We start from the raw sequence: 16,384 nt of genomic DNA on the forward strand, positions 1-16,384 counted from the left end.
ACTAGAGAAGAAAAGAAGTCTAAAGACTGAGCCCTGGGGCACTCTAGTGTTCAGCTGTTGGGAGATGAGGAGGAACCAGCAGAGGAAGCCAAAGAGAAGCAGTTTCAAGGGAGAAGGACACTGATAGGTCAGTGTCCTAGATGCTAAGCACAGAGTATTTTCAAGAAGGGAATGATAACTGAGCTAATTTTTCAGTATCTGTCAAAATGCAAAGTGAGAATAGTCTCTCATTCAGCAATTCCATTTTGAACTGTTTATTTTACAGAAATATATAAGCACACATGAAAACTGCTCTCTGCATGGATATTTAATAAATTATCATTTGTTAGAGCAAATTAAATGCTCAACAATAGGGGACTGCTTAAATTATGGTATATCTGAACAAGAGAATAAAATGGAATAACTAAAAGAAATGGATGAGGTAAGTTACTGAGATGGAATGATCTCTGAATATTAAGTTACTACTTGAAGAATAATCTTATGGAATGACTGATTCCAGACACATGGAAAAAGAAAACATATATGTGTATGTTACCTGCAGAACAGGCAGGATAGTGTGATGAGAGAAAGCATGAGCTCCAAAACAGACTTTCCAGGATATAAATTTGGCTTATCACCTTAGGCAACTTTCTTAACTTTTCTTGGCCTTTCTTCTTCCCTCTATAAAATCCCTCAAAGGGAGGTTATCTGAGGATTAAATGAATTAGTGTACAAAAAGGATTAGTGTCTGATACATAGCAATCACTCAATAAGTGTTAGATAGTAATATCTTCATCATGTATATAATAAATAATAACCACACATATAAATTCATAGAAAGAGATTTTGAAGTTTACTCTCCAAACTCTTGACACTTGCTTTCTCTGGCATTTGGGATTGAGAGTTAGCAGAGGATGTGAGAGGTGACTGGCAGGGACTTAATATATATATATATATATTACAGTTATATTAACTTTAACTGTAATATATATATTACAGTTATATTAACTTTAACTGTAATATATATATATTACAGTTAATATAAATATATATTTATATTATTATATTTATATAATATAATATAAATATTTTTATATAATTTATATAATATAATATAAATATTATATATATTTATAAATATAATAATATAAATATATATTTATATTATTATATTTATAAATATATATATAATATAAATAAATAATATATATTACAGTTAAAGTTATATATATATATTTGCATTAGTATATTATTAACAGTTAAAGTTATATATATATATATACTAATAATATAATATACTAATGCAAATGTTTACAAAAGTAGATGTGCATTTATTGTGAAATTTTTAAACTTTTTTTAATTTAAAGAGGAAAAAGAATGGTAAAAATTTATGAATCTCCATGGCTACTTTTGGTGATTTTTCACTCAGTAATCTATGGTTCAGGTGACACTGAAAAGATAAATCAAAGAATTAGGATAACGTGCAGCAAGAGATATAACATTTTCTAGTCATTTCCAAGAAAGATACACAGATAGACAAGTGGCAATAAAAATAGAAAAGACAGAGAAGAAGAGCCTGAATAAAATGAAATAAAGGGAAGAGAATGAAATTGAACACTGATTCACAGACTCTGAATCTAACCATTTGGACAAATCAAAAACACTATCACATTTGAAAGAGGCAGTCAACCAGCATCTCTGACACATTTTCAGTGATGTAGATAGCATGTATTCTTAATCTGTTACACCTTATAGTCACCAAATAAGGTCCCTCATTGGTCCTACTTGTTTCAACTGAAACAACATTGAACAAAGTCTCTACTCTCTCCTCACCAAGAATGACCCTTGTCTGGTTGGGCCCAGCCCCGTCTAATGTGAGCAGAACAGACTTTCCAACCAGCAGGTTGTTGCAGCTAATCCACATCCAAGGCAAATTACAGCTAAGATTCTTTCCATTCCATGATGCCAACAAGTAGAATGGTTATGACAGTGGGAATGTACAACTGCATGACTTCTGACTTTAAATTCTGCTTGGAAAAACAACAGGTATTTGCAGGAGGCAAATGCTGAAGTGTGCTCTATAATAGACTCAACCCTTTTCTACGTATCTCAAAGTCTTTCTTTCATTACCTCTTTGTCTTCAGTACAAACCCTTCTGCAGCTCTTCCCCAGAACTTCCCAACGTGGAGCTCACCACTCCATGTATGGCTCTGCCTCTAATTACTATTTACTGCATTTGCATGTGGGTTTTTTTCTCATTATAATGCCATTAGCATGCAAGGGAGCCTGGTTGCCAGGGCAACCAGGAGTGGTGAATGCACCGCACAGCCTTTAATGAAAACTTAACCCTACTTCGTTTAACTCACACTGTGTTTTTTGGCTCACTTCACTTTTGTGGTCGCAAGAATGAAAATATCCTGCAGTTACCCCTGCTTATGTAGTGCTGCCCCAAGGTCTTGGGAACTTATGTGTGTTCCCCCATACATACTAACAGTAACTTTATATTTTTTATAAGTAACCTTAACAACTTCCTCTGATAACAGTAAATTCTCCTCCCGATCAACTCTGCTCACTCAACACAGTCTTTTGAATATCTAAAATAGTCTAGTTTTCCACAGATTAAATATTCTCCGGTTTCTCAAATTTGATGTGATTTCTGCAGTCCTTATTCACCTAACTGCCAGCCCCTGAAAACATTATAAATGAGTTGATTGAGATCAAACACTACTTCTATAGCATCTTGCCCATCTGGTAACCTTATCAAAAGGAAAAAAAAAGGGGCGCCTGGGTGGCTCAGTGGGTTAAGCTGCTGCCTTCAGCTCAGGTCATGATCTCAGGGTCCTGGGATCGAGTCCCACATCGGGCTCTCTGCTCAGCAGGGAGCCTGCTTCCCTGTCTCTCTCTCTGCCTGCCTCTCTATCTACTTGTGATCTCTCTCTGTCAAATAAATAAATAAAATCTTTAAAAAAAAAAAAAGGAAAAAAAAAGATCTGTTTGACATGACTTTGTTTAGCCAACTTACAAAAGAATGCTTATTAAAGCTGGGTATAATAATAAGAAGAATGGTTTTCAGGTGATCAAATCAACATTTAATTTAGAAACAAACAAACCCCAAAACCTTAGTCACAACTGGGAAAAAATGAGATGATACTCAGGCTGTATCAAAAAACATAAAATTGGGGTGCCTGGGTGGCTCAGTCATTAAACATCTGCCTTCTGCTCAGATCATAATCCTGGAGTCCTGGGATCAAACCCATATCCTCGGGGTCTCTGCTCAGTGAGAAGCCTGCTTCTCCCTCTCCCACTCTCCCTGCTTGTGTTCTCTCTCTCACTGTGTCTCTGTCAAATAAATAAATAAAACCTTTAAAAAAAATCCTAAAATTGGGTGCAAAAATCCAACTACATACCTATAGGAGCTCTTGCTGAACAGTAATGTCCACTTTTAAGCCACAAGAGCTACAGATGCCTTCAAGTTCATTAGGAAATGAAGTGTGACAGGCTGTCATATACAGAATTCTTAGAACTCAGTTTGTGACTATGATACTTGCAGAATAAGGTAAGGACAGCAAGATCAACAGTATTATAGAACTGTTTCAAGAATGCAAATCTTGGGGACGCCTGGGTGGCTCAGTTGGTTAAGCAGCTGCCTTCAGCTCAGGTCATGATCCCAGTGTCCTGGGATCAAGTCCCATATCGGGCTCCTTGCTCCGCAGGGAGTCTGCTTCTCCCTCTGACTCTGCCTTCCACTCTGTCTGCCTATGCTCGCTCTTGCTTGCGCTTTCTCTCTGACAAATAAATAAATAAATAAATAAAATCTTAAAAAAAAAAAAAAGAATGCAAATCTTATATGAACCAGCAACTAATGGCCACAAAAATCTATTATTTTCTGGTATTGCTGTCTTTTACAAAATGAGGAAAGACAGAATCAGTGGAGCCAGCCACTGGAGTATGGCAACCTGAGGAGTTAGAAGCCAATAGGAAAAATGCTCTCACTTCTGATGAAGCAGACCTGGAGAAGAGAACCGGCAAGAATGCTACTGTCCAATAAAACCATCTATGATGATGGAAGACTTTCTTGTGCTGTCCAAAATGGTAGGCAGTAGCACTTGGAAGTGTGGCTGCTATAATCAGAGAACCAAGGTTTTATCGGATATGATTTTACCTAATTTAAATTTCAATTTGAATTGCCACATGTACTTAGTGGCCACCATATGCTAAAGCATAGCTACATAAATAATGGGGTGCTGATGACATCTTAATATCATACTATATTCATCAACTTACCCCCCAAAAAGCAACTGAAGTGGGCCCCATTGGTAAGAACCTAGGAGGAGGCCCTAATACAGAACCCACCATAGACGACATCCTTCACAGGAGAAGGCCCAGGGTGTGCAGTCTGCACTGAGATCAGGGTGGGAGTTCAGAGGGAAATGAGTACTTAGGATTCCCACAGACTTGAGAAGGAGTAGAGCATAGAGTCAAGTACACAGACTCTAGAGCCGAACTGCCCAAATTTATATACCAGCTCTACCATGAATAAGAGTGACCTCAGTTTCCTCACCTATAAAATGGGAGTAATAATGAGTACTATTGCCAACCAGTATAAAATTAAACTGAATTAATATATACAGAACACTAAAAATAGAATCTGACACAAAGTAATTACTAGTGAAGTGGGGTTTTTCCCCCCCAAAAATAGGTTTCTCCTTCAAATGTTAACTTATTTTGATCAGTCCCCATGAGTGAATTAGAGAAGACTAGAATAACCTATTTCTCTTCCCAGGCCTTTATTCTTCAACATTTTATTTATACACTTATAAATAAAGTTTATTATTTCTAATTTTATGTATTTATAATATAAATTATATATTATTTATATATTGATTTATATATTTTATTTATTTATAATTAAGAGGCCATCTGACCAGCTATTTGGCTTTGTCCGGCTGAGTCTGGTTCATCATCCTCTTGCCACCTACCCATCGCACTACTGCTGGCCCATATCTATCCCCACCTCAGTAAGACATAAGATACTGCAGGCTCTGCTCCATCACACATGCCCAGTCGGTAGGTATATTTCCTGAAACTTGACCCTCTCCCAGTCCTTGCTTTTTACTCTATTCTCAGAAGTCCCTTATTGAATTTGAGACCTGTCACAGTTAACATTCTTGCCTTGGCTTTCCAGACTGTCATAGGATTCAGTCCACTGCTTCCTAAACTTCTCACATCATGACACACATGAAAATTCATATTTAAACAGTATAATGGAGTAAACTTGAGGGAATCTGGTGGTGTCCATATGAAACTTAGTGAAAAAAACCCTTAAATACATTTTCTTTATATTACAAAATTATTAGTCAATCCCCATTCCTACCTCCAGCCCCAAGCTGATCTACTTTCTCTCTCTACAGAGACAAGGGATAGAAATTCCTTTCTCATCCCTAACCAGAATTTGGATAATTCAAATCTAAATTGTACTTCAAAATTGCCATCACTTTGCAAATCAAACAGACCTTCCTTTACTTTCATCAACAAATGTAACGTGAAAATTTCTTACTAGTATAAATAAATCATACACCTAAATCCATGATGTAACTCTTCCCTAACTATACAAGATGTTGCTCTACTTGTCCTAATGATCAGACTTTACTTTTCAAACTGTGCAACAAACTAAATGCCACAAATCAATCTTCTTTAAGAAGATTTCTAAGGCTAAATTTTTGCACTAAATCCATAAATTTTATCAGTACATGCAAATATATTATCATGAGGTCCTGGCAATTTTCTGTTAGGTTTATTCACTCACCTAATGAAACTTTTTTTTTTCAAGGCAGTAACTACCTTTTAACAAATCTTCAAAGCAAGAACTGTTTACAAAAAAAGTTTGAGGGGCGCCTGGGTGGCTCAGTGGGTTAAGCCTCTGCTGTCGGCTCAGGTCATGATCCCAGGGTTCTGGGATCGAGCCCCACATCAGGCTCTCTGCTCAGCAGGGAGCCTGCTTCCTCCTCTCTCACTCTCCGCCAGCCTCTCTGCCTACTTGTGATCTCGCTCTCTGTCAAATAAATAAATAAAATCTTTAAAAAAAAAAAAAAAAGTTTGAATTCTCCTTCTAGTTCATCAACTTTGACAGAACACTTCTTTGGACACAGACCACCCTTCAATACAAAACAGTGGAAAGCTATATTCCAATCCCATTTCTTCATGTGAAGCTGAAAACAGACGTGAATAAAGCAGCTTCAGCTATACATATTCTCCACTTAGACATATCAGACTATGTGAAATTCATGTACAGGCAAACTTTTACAGAAAAGGGCTTCTCTGAGAATAAAATACCACATTATTTAATCTCTGTGCTTTCATGACTTTTTAAAAAAATATATTTTATTTATTTATTTCACAGACAGAGATCACAAGTAGGCAGAGAGGTAGGCAGAGAGAGAGGAAGAAGCAGGCTCTCTGAAGGGAGCCCAAGGCAGGGCTTGATCCCAGGACCCTGAGATCATGATCTGAGCCAAAGGCAGAGGCTTTAACCCACTGAGCCACCCAGGCACCCAGTGTTTTCATGACTTTTGATGGACAGCCATTACATCCTCCTGTCTTCACACTCACTCCAGCAGTATACAAACCCAAGCATGTTTCCATAATACCTTATTTGTTTCAAAGTATGAATTCACCACCTTCAATACTTCATCCCCAATAATTTCTTTCGGTATTGCTTTACAGAGAACTGATATTCTTCCCAGCATTTCTCTCTAGGAATTCTAGCTGCACTGGAATTTGGCAGTTTCTAACGTGTTTTATTTAATAATAATCTGGATTAATGTTTTCTTTATGTCATCTGACATATCATCAATGTATTTACAAGTATTATTTGAGAGTACCGCTTTTTCCATCTCTTTTGCTTTATTGACTTTGACATCTAGATTGGCTGGTAAAATGAGGGCTTCTATCCTTATGTGAGGCAACTTGGCTTTAGCTTTTAAAGGTATGATCTTATAACTGGTTTATTTAGCTTAATCTAAATATACTGGAAAAGCTCATTGTTAGAACCAATCTCAAAAAGATTTTGTTTTTTTAATTCCTTTTGCAAAACTTAAGAATGTTCCAGTCTTTTCCTGCGCAGGATGAGTTTCTGTGGTGAGGTGCCAGCCCCGTTTGCTCTGTAGCTTGTCTTCACAATAATTTTTCCTGCCAGTAATGCATTTAGGTTGAGGGGAGAAAGTTACTGAGCACACAACTTCAAGTTTGGGATGATTCTCATTTCATCACCTAACTAGTGACTTCAACTTATTTTTTATGAAGATTTTCCAGCTTTAATGAAGGTTATCCATTAAGACTGAAAAGTACAGTATCTGTAAAATTTAAATCTTTTTTCAAATATAAAGACCTAATGGGGCCTATAGACTTTGACAACTACAAATATCTATTTACAGGAATAGGGAATCTTCTGTGTTCACTAAAATGTTTTTAAAACAGGGGAGCCTGGGGGCACCTGGGTGGCTCAGTGGGTTAAAGCCTCTGCCTTCGGCTCAGGTCATGATCCCAGGGTCCTGGGATCGAGCCCCACATTGGGCTCTCTGCTCAGTGGGGATCCTGCTTCCCCCTCTCTCTCTGTCTGCCTCTCTATCTAATTGTGATCTCTCTCTCTGTCAAATAAACAAATAAAATCTTAAAAAAAAAATCATATACAGAACTCTTTAATTAAAAAAAAAAAAAAAACAGGGGTGCCTGGGTGGCTCAGTCAGTTAAGCCTCTGCCTTTGGCTCAGGTCATGGTCTCAGGGACCTGGGATCAAGCCCTCCATCGGGCTCCCTGCTCAGTGGGAAGTCTGCTTCTCTCTCTCCCCCAGCCTGCTGCTCTGCCTTCTTGTTCTCTCTCTCTCTCCCTGTGTCAAATAAATAAACAAGATCTTTAAGAAAATAAAATGTTTTCAAAGCAAATTTCATAAATGTTCAAATAATTCATCATTGATTTTTTATTCTAAAAACTAAAACTTTGACATATTCACAAAATATATAGCATATCAACTGATGTGTGATTAAAAATATTTTCACAAATGTATTTTCTAAAGCGAGAAAGCCTTTTAATGAACAAACCTAATTAAATCACATTCAATCATTACTTGATTTTTAAAAATAAATATTTTTTTATTTCCAAAAACAAATAATACTTACAAAATTCTTTTAAGAATGTAACTTTGGCTAATTATTATCACCAAAAGTAAAAACTAAGTAAATAATAAATCAAGAATAACAAAATCAATGTTTTATTTAGCAACACTCAGTAGCAGAAAATGTAATAAAAAGTGATCATAGTATAAATTCTAAGTCAGCAAAATTATAAAATAATGATGATGGTGATAATGATAAATTAAGCCAAAATTAAAATACAAATATTTTACATGTATTAAAAGACAAAATTTTAAAAGATGAAAGCAATCCAAATATCCATCAACAAATGGATAAATAAAACATCATACACACACACACACACACACACACACACACAGGAATATTATTCAGCCTTAAAAAAGGAAAAAATCTGAAATGTGGATAAACCTTGAAGACATTATGTTAAGTGAAATAAGCCAATTATAATAAAACAAATTCTATATGATTCCACTTAAATAAGGTAACTAGAAAAATCAAAATCGTAGAAACACAAAGGAAAATGGTTGCCTGAAGCTGGGAGGAAGAGGGAATGGGGACATACTCCATGGGTAGAGTTTTAGTTTACTAAGATGAAAAAGTTCTGGAGAAGGATGGTGGTGATAGCTAAATAATGATGAATGTATTTAATACTACTAAAACTTATACTGAATTGAACCACTTAAAAAGGAATTAAGATGGTCAATTTTATGTCATGCATTTTTTACCATAATTTTTAAAAATTAATTTAAATGATTAAAATGGTACATTTTGCCAAATGTATATATATATACATATATATATATATGCTTACCACAATTATAAAAATTAAAAAGTATTACTGATGAGAAGTAAGTAATCAGATACACTGGAATGATTCAAGGTCCAACATCAAGCATAGGTGCTATATGATATGGCTAATACAGAGAACTTTCTGGCCACAGGTACCACACCAAAATAACTGCTGAATTTAGGTACTTTACATATAGAGTCATTTAAATAATGCTCATATATCATTTCAACTACTATAAATTTCTGAATGGGTATACGAGACATTGTTAATGAATTATGACCATTAGTATCTTGAGTCCACTTATAGACTATTCAAGTATTCAACTTCCAACTTTCCTCCCTGATTAGCCTCTTGTCTCTCTCCCAAGCTCAGCATATTATTTCTGGACAATCCTCTGGGTAAATCTCATCCTTAGATCAATCAAGGTTTGGGATCCCTACTTCCTGAATGCTATCCCAAGTTACCTCCCCTCCAGCACCATGGGCATAAACTCATACCTAGAGGAGCTAGAGAAAAGCTAATTTATCGTAAGACATCTTACTAGAAGCAGTATCAGGAGGAAGGTGAATTATGTGACCTTCTAATGCTAAACTTCTATGACTTAATAACACTTTTATGATGCAAGGTTATATAACACATAAATTTCAGCTTTATATTCTGATTGTCCAGGTATTAGCTACAAATAACATACGTATCAAAGAGACATCCCTCACCATGATTTTCAGTAGCATTAAAATGTGCTGGATAAAACTGAGAAGTAAACGAAGCTTGCCACTGATGCTCTCCCCTTTTTTACCCACACTCTGCTGTCAAGGCCCACAGAGTATCCGATGGTGGTTTGAAGTTTTCCTAACCCTTCAAGAGTGATACACACAACACAGCTCAGCTTTCTCTGTCCTTCACTTTCTTCCACCTAAAACCCTGCCCTAATTTTTTAAAATCTCAATTTGGCAATAGACTACCTCCATTTGGACACAAATCCTGGTCAGGTTTTCTGATTTTCTTATGAAAATGTCAGTACCAATTCTCACCCAGTAGTCATTGGAGCATATGGACCTGCCCTTAATGGGAAACACAGACTACCTTTATTTCAGGTTCTACTATCCAACCCTTAGCTCATTAAACATTCAATGTCATCGAGTGGTTTTGTTAGGGTCCTGAAATTATAAATGATAGCCTTTTCTTTTTACTCAGATTTGAATACCAAATGCTATGTAATGGGGCAAAGGAACATAAATCAACATTTGAAAATCTCATCCTAGACCAAATGCTTTTCAAACCATCTGTGGTAAAAGATCAGGAATTTTATTTCCAATCTGTCATAGACATGCTTTTGTGAAAAACACTAAAATGAATTACTAGGAAAAAAAATGAAATTAAAAAATTCAAAACATATAAAATATAAGTCTCAATTTAGGAAATAAAAAGAAAGAAGAAGAAGGAGGAGGAGAAAGTTGTTATTCTTTTAGAGCAGTTTTAAGTTCACAGAAAATTTGAAAGAAAGGTGGAGTTCCTCCCATATACCTCTGCTCCCACATACACACAGCTTCCCCCATTATCTGTATCGATTTTCAAATTATATTTGACAGACATAATACTACTCTGTCAAATCACTTACAAGTTTCTAAGCACTCATTTTCAATTTCTGCATTTATCTCCTTGCACTGGTACCAATCCAGGGCCACACTTCTGAGTAACACTGACTCTTATCTCAACCCAAATATCCACCTCCACCCTGTCACCAAAGTCAAAAACAATCCTCTCCATAAAAGAACCAGGAAGACACAGAATGGCATATGCTATGGGTAGTGAAAAGCCACTTGGGGTACGTATACATCTGCCATCTGTATATTTCTAATTCATGGAGGCCGATCCTTTTTCATAAGGTATTCACCAATCTAATACATTTTCAGGTTTATGAGAGTAACAGGGTATAGAAGTCTCATATATGCCTTTCACTCTGAAAGGGGGTGAGTTAAATCCCCCATTCTGGTTCTTCATTATTTACATAATAAAGATCCATTTAAATGCACATGCAGTACGCCCTCCGGAAGCCAGCAGGAGGTGAACATGAAGATCTGAGACCAAACTTCTCTGTATGTGTGCAAAGCATGTTTCCATTGTGCAATCACTTTACAAATAAGAAATAAATACTGGGTTTATAAAACTTGGAAGAAAAGGTTTATGGCTTTGACTGTTTTCCATTACTGGAAAATTTACATGCTGAAAAGTAGCAAAAACCAGTGCAAAAGAATAAACAGTGGGTGCACTTCAAGGGCTTGTTTCCTTCAAGGATCAGGAGTAAAATTGCGTTTTATTAGCTGTTTCATTAAGTTTTACTTTGAAGAAAAACAAACAGTGAAGGCATATGTGCAACATCTGATGAAAAAGGATTTTATTCTAAACAGTCTCTGTACAAAACTCATTAATGTAACATTAAATGTGAAGACTTGTCTAGCAATTTTAGGATAATTTTACTCATTTTAGTTTATTTATAATTTCTGACACAGTTTATTTAACATACTCTAATCTTTAAATCACCATGTGTACTAAACTAATATATTAAATCTGTCTTTTCAATGACATTTTGCAATAAATATCTACAGCAGCTGTTAAAAGCAATTAGTAGATGAAGTTTGTATCACATTTAATTCCCAAACTAAGATAATATAGCTGGATATTGGTAACTTGGAAAATTCATGAAAGCAAATCAGTTCTTCTTAATCAAACTCCTAATTATAAATACTTTCCTTATACAAAAAGATGCTACAAGCATACTTTTTAAGAAATATTTAAATTTATGTGGTATTATAATCCAATATCTGGAATCTAAGCATCTAATGTATCTAAGTATTAAGTAAAAGTAAATACTTTTTTCCTCAGAACAAATTTAAACATGCTGGATATTCATCATATTCCCTTGGAATATGATGGAAGAATTTACTCAATCACTATTTTTCCATTTGAAGCCTAAACATTGATAAGAAGCAATTTCGTTAGTAAGAAAAAAAATACATATATTCTAGTTCCATTGCAGGAGTTACATAATAGTATGAAATTCTGCTATGGAGCAGATTAAAATTCAGCTTCGAACTAAGTGAGCGATTCACATATTAAACTACAGGTTAGGGGTGAAGGTGGTAGTCTTTGGAAGCAGATACACCTCGGTTCCCATCTTGACCCTGCCTCTTACATAGAGACAATGTAACACCAGCTAGACAAGTCTCCTAACTTCTCTAAGCCTTCTCTATCTCATTTGAGGTAGAAATAATAATAGGTAATCCATAGGGATACTGTGGGGATTAAATGAAATTACTATATGTAAATAATAGCACAGTGATGATGCCTTGAAAATGGAGTTTCCTTTTTAAAAAATATTATGACTCATTTTAATCAAAACAATGTAACACATAGTTTTAAAAGTCAAACAGCACTAAAATGCATATATATAACAAAAATCAACAGCTCTTTCTTAGCCCTGTCAGTCTACCTAGAGGCAGCCATTTGCAACTTTCCTTGTTTCATCTTCTGGCCTTCATCTCCAAATTCCATATATTTTATGCATATAGCTTTCCCCTAATAGATCAAATTCAGGGTGACCCTCAAACTAAAAAATCACAATCATTAAAAAATTATTTATGTTAAACTTATACATCAGAAAGAACATATAGAAGAAACAGACTCTATCTTAGGAACCCATGTAGTCCAAATCAATTGTAACCTGTGATTAAAGGGTTCCTACTCCTCAGAGTACAAATACGCAACTTTCCCCCCAATAACTGCTCTTAACTCTCTTGTGTGGAATCTCCTTTCCCACCTGTTAAGTGTGGCAGATTGACCTCATTAATGGCCCCAATTTTTCATGCCTCACTATATCCTTGCCCTTCGGTAGTGCCTTCCCACAATGACTCTGAGTTTGGCCTCCAAGAAAAGTTTAAATATAAGTTTTAAAGAGTGCTTGAGTGGTTCTACTTTCTGCTTATGGACCCCAGCCACCACCACAAGAACAAACTCAGACTAGCCTCCTGGAATATGAAACCAAGTCAAATCATCCCAAATAAGGCCATCTTAGACAAGCCGGCTCCCACCCACCATGAGTTGACGGTAGAGACATACACAAGCCCTGTGGACATCAGTTAAGCCTGTCACAGATCAACAGAATGGTCTAGCTAATGCATAAGCTTCTTAGAAATAACAAATGGTTGTTTTAAACCACTAAGTTTTAAAGTGGTTTATTATGCAGCAATACCTTACTGATACATTAAGGACCCTTAAACAACTCAGTACCATATGGTAACTCGTTAGGCACTTTCAGTTATTAGAACTCTATCCTTCAAACAATTAGAATTCAATCTTCTGGGGCACCTGGGTGGCTGAGTGGGTTAAAGCCTCTGCTTTCAGCTCTGGTCATGGTCTCAGGGTCCTGGGATGGAGCCCCGCATTGGGCAAGGAGGGGGGGGCATCTCTGCTCAGCAGGGAGCTTGCTTCCCTCTCTCTCTGCCTGCCTCTCTGCCTACTTGTGATCTCTGTCAAATAAATAAATAAAATCTTAAAAAAAAAATTCAATCTTCTTCTTATTGTTGTTGCTGTTGTTGTTGTTATTTTGAAGCCTTCAGACTCAAAATCGATTTGAAGCTCTTTTCTCCCTGGTTCAACCCACACTCTCTACAGCTTGGAATGGAGAAATGAAGCACAGTCCTGCTCAGAGTAACCTGCCGTCCCTCACCATTTCTTCCAGGGGCCCATGGCTTGAGAATTGGAAGCAGAAAGGACAGTTATCCCCTTCCTTAACTGGTTGGAGTCACAGTATACTCTCTGCTGTTTGCTGTTGCTTCTCTGGCTGATACTAACTAGCTGTCAGTGTCCCTGCTTGTGGCAGGCACACAGCTGCCAGCTCCCTGGTGGGGTGATTGTATGGACTCTTCAGAAGATCGTGCAGGGAAACCTGGACATTTACTGATATAGGCAGTGACCATATACCCTCTACCCCTGCAGAGCAGCCTTTACCTCCTGGCTTGAGCAGGACAACAGAAAAATAGACCAAGTCTAGCTACTCTCTGGAGAAAATATATTAAACAGATTAAACATTCCCCCTGTACTATCACTCTCAATTCTATTTAGCCCTGTTTTAGCAGAAAAGGGCAGACCAGCCAGTCCAATGCTAAGCAAATGTTCAAGTAGGAAAAGAAATGACCCTCCTTCTCACTTGAGGGTATTCCTACTGTTTTTAAGTGGTTCCTTGGACAAGGAAGGAAGGCTCTGGGAGGGGAAGGAATTATTCCTAATCACAGATTCTGTACTTCTCCTCTGCTGAATCCTACTCTCATATTGGGATGGGGTTAGGGATCCCAGTTTTTCAGGAATGGTTCCTCAGAACAATCTCTACAGGCAGGTTTCTGGTCCCAGTGGCTAGTAGATTATTCATAGCAATCTAAATATAGAAAATTAGTTACTCAGGGTATTTTGTCTTCAGCTTAAGGCCTTAGCTGCAATTCTGGAACAAGATAAAAAGGTCCCACTCAAAACACTGTTACATGGTTATTTTTAAATCTCAAGTATGCATTAAATTCCACTATTCTGCATATCATTATAGAAAAATCCCACTTTTACAGAAATGCCAGTTTTATTAAAAAGACTGCCCTGAAGAGGTTATTTGAATGATACTTATTAACTTTTTATGTAAATTTTATGGTGTTTTCATGGATCCTAATTCACCAATTAAGGGATAAAAGAACATCAGCATTTTAAAAAATTTCTCATAATTTTTCAAATTAAACTTTTCACCTAATAAAGTTCTTCAGACAAACTGTGAATTTTTATTTTTTACAAAAAATCAGGTAATCATTCATTTAACAGATATTTGTTTGTGTGCCTACTTAATACTTGGTGATATTCTCAGTGCATTGGGCATATCAGCAAAGAAAACAAAGACCTCTGTCCTCATAGACTAAGCTGGGAAAGAGAGACATTAAACAATAAACATACTAAAAAAGTAAATTATAATGCACATTGGAAGGTGGATAGTAGTATGAGAAAAAGAAAACACGAAGTAGGATAAGGGAAGTCAGGAGTGAGGCTGGCAGGCAGGGAGACCAAGCGGCCCAACACGTTGTTAATGGTGGTAAGAAGGTGATGTCTTGAGAGAACACATGAAAGAGGAGGGCATGGTGAGAGGTGGGCAGTCAGCCATATCTAAAAGAGGAATGGTCTACACAAAGGGGCCAGACAATTTAGAGGCCCCAGGAAGGAATGTAGAGAAACACTAGTGTTTCTCTAGTATGTCTGAGGAACAGCAAGGAAGCAGTGTGCCTGGGTGGTGATGAATGAAAGGAAGGGAAATAGGAGGTGAAGTCAGAAGAGTCATAAGAAAGGTGAGGAAGGAGCAGGTCCCATCGTTTATAGTCTATTATTAATGTTTTTGTGTGGGGCACCTGGGTGGCTCAGTCAGTTGAACATTTGACTTTTGATTTCTGCTCAGGTCATGATCTCATTGTCCTGGGATCAAAACCCACTTTAGGGCTCTGCCCTTGGTGGGGAGTCGGCTAGAGGATTCTCTCTCTCCCTCTCCCACTGCCCTACCCCCTGTTTGGGCTTACACGCAATCTTTCTCTCTCTAAAATAAATAAATAAATGTTTTTAGAAATAAATAAATGTTTCAGCTTTTACCTAGAGTTGAGAAGTAATGCAATATGACTCACATTTTTTTTAAAAGATTTAATTTATTTATTTGACAGAGATCACAAGTAGGCAGAGAGGAGGGGGGAGGAAGAAGGCTCCCCGCTGAGCAGAGTGCCCAATGTGGGGCTCGACCCTAGGACCCTGAGATCACGATCCGAGCTGAAGGCAGAGGCCCTAACCCACTGAGCCACCCAGGTGCCCCCGTGACTCACATTTTAAAAGGTAATGTTATACCATCGGAAGGCAAGGGTGGAAGCAGGCAGATAGGAAGGTAATCCTAGTGAAAGCTGATGGTTGTTTACATCAGGGTGATAGCAAGGGGAGTTGATGAGAAATGGTCTGATCCTAAATAATATGAGGGTAGAGCAACAGGATGACCTAATGGACTGAATGTGGGGTCTGAGAGGAATAGAGAATGTAAGGATAACTCCAGTAGCTTGAACAATTGGGAAGATGGAGTCTTATCATTTGAGAGATTAGTTTGGGTAGTAGTGGGTGAGTAAGTTTGCGGGGGGGTGAGATTCAGAGTTTAATTTTGGACATGTTGACTTCAGGATCTAAGAGGAGACATTAAAGTAGAAATGTCAGGTAAGAAGTTGAACTGATGAATCTAGAATTCAAGAGAGAAGTGTGGACAGGGAATATATATTTGGCAGTAATTAATATTTGATGCAATTCAAATGATGACCTCCAGGTTCATGAGAATAGCTAAGAGAATCAGACAGTCTCTGGTGTGATTCCCTCCTGCATGGCTCTCCTGTGGAACAGCAGTCATTGATGCCACTAC

At 37.0% G+C, this 16,384-nt stretch overlaps 1 protein-coding gene across 9 annotated transcripts in view; it reads right to left on the minus strand.

Moving 5' to 3' along the window:
• ATG10 (autophagy related 10) overlaps nucleotides 1-16,384 on the minus strand; it is a 318,724-nt gene that overhangs the window by 187,156 nt on the left and 115,184 nt on the right. The gene's annotated exons all lie outside the window — the stretch shown is intronic.

Source organism: Mustela putorius, unplaced genomic scaffold (genome assembly GCF_011764305.1).
Source record: "Mustela putorius furo isolate JIRA1106 unplaced genomic scaffold, ASM1176430v1.1 tig00537350_pilon_pilon_pilon, whole genome shotgun sequence".
Classification (NCBI taxonomy): domain Eukaryota; kingdom Metazoa; phylum Chordata; class Mammalia; order Carnivora; family Mustelidae; genus Mustela; species Mustela putorius.